General features: G+C 41.6%; 1 non-coding gene across 1 annotated transcript; it reads right to left on the minus strand.

The window, feature by feature from the left end:
- Positions 1 to 441: 441 nt before the first annotated feature.
- On the minus strand, positions 442 to 582 carry LOC135276005 (U4 spliceosomal RNA). The gene has a single exon (XR_010343575.1). It is a non-coding gene; the product is annotated as a U4 spliceosomal RNA (small nuclear RNA).
- Between the last annotated feature and the right edge of the window lie 706 nt (positions 583 to 1,288).

Below are 1,288 nucleotides of genomic sequence, written 5' to 3' on the forward strand. Positions count from 1 at the left end.
TTTTTTTTTTTTTTTTTTTTTTTTTTTTTTTTTTGAGACGGAGTTTCGCTCTTGTTACCCAGTCTGGAGTGCAATGGCGCAATCTTGGCTCACCGCAACCTCCGCCTCCTGGGTTCAGGCAATTCTCCTGCCTCAGCCTCCTGAGTAGCTGGGATTACAGGCACGTGCCACTATGCCCAGCTAATTTTTTGTATTTTTAGTAGAGACGGGGTTTCACCATGTTGACCAGGATGGTCTCGATCTCTTGACCTCGTGATCCATCCGCCTCGGCCTCCCAAAGTGCTGGGATTACAGGCTTGAGCTACCGCACCTGGCCTATTTCATTCCTTTTTATGGCTGAGTAGTATTCCATGGTGTATACACGTGTGTGTGTGTGTGTGTGTGTGTGTGTCTGTGTATATCTCTATATATATAATTTTCTTTTTTTAAAAAATAATTCAGTCTCCATAGAGACTATCAAAGTTTACCAATGCCAACTATATTTCAAGTCATCATGGCGGGGTATTGGGAAAAGTTTTTAATTAGCAATAATTGCACCTCAGATAAACCTCATTGGCTATGACACTGCCACTGCACAAAGCTATATAACATTTTCTTTACCCACTCGTTGATTAATGGGCATTTGGGCTGGTTCCATATTTTTGCAATTGTGAATTGTGCTGCTATAAACATGTGTATGCAAATATCTTTTTTGTATAATACTTTTTTCCTCTGGGTAGATACCCAGTAGTGAGATTGCTGGATTGAATGGTAAATCTGCTTTAAGTTTTTTTTTTTTTTTTTTTGAGATGGAGTCTCGTTCTGTTGCCCAGGCTGGAATACAGTGGCATGATCTCAGCTCACTGAAACCTCTGCCTCCTAAGTTCAAGCAATTCTCCTGCGTCAGCTTCCCAAGTAGCTGCGATTACAGGCGCACACCACCATACCCAGCTAATTTTTTGTATATTAGTAGAGGGGGGTTTCATCATGTTTCCCAGGCTGGTCTTGAACTCCAGACCTCGTGATCTGCCCACCTCGGCCTTCAAAAGTGCTGGGATTACAGGCGTGAGCCACTATGCCTGGCCCTCCTTTTAGTTCTTTAAGGAATACTTAGGAATATACCTACCAAGGAGGCTAAAGACCTTTACAAGGAAAAGTACAAAACTCTGCTGAAAGAAATCACAGATGACACAAACAAATGGAAATACATCCCATGCACATGGGTGGGTAGAATCAATATTGTGAAAATGACTATACTGCCAAAAGCAATTTACAAATTCAATGCAATTCCCATCAAAATACCACCATC

This window comes from Aotus nancymaae, unplaced genomic scaffold (genome assembly GCF_030222135.1).
Source record: "Aotus nancymaae isolate 86718 unplaced genomic scaffold, 86718_ANA_hifiasm-v0.15.2.pri h1tg000019l, whole genome shotgun sequence".
NCBI classification, from domain to species: domain Eukaryota; kingdom Metazoa; phylum Chordata; class Mammalia; order Primates; family Aotidae; genus Aotus; species Aotus nancymaae.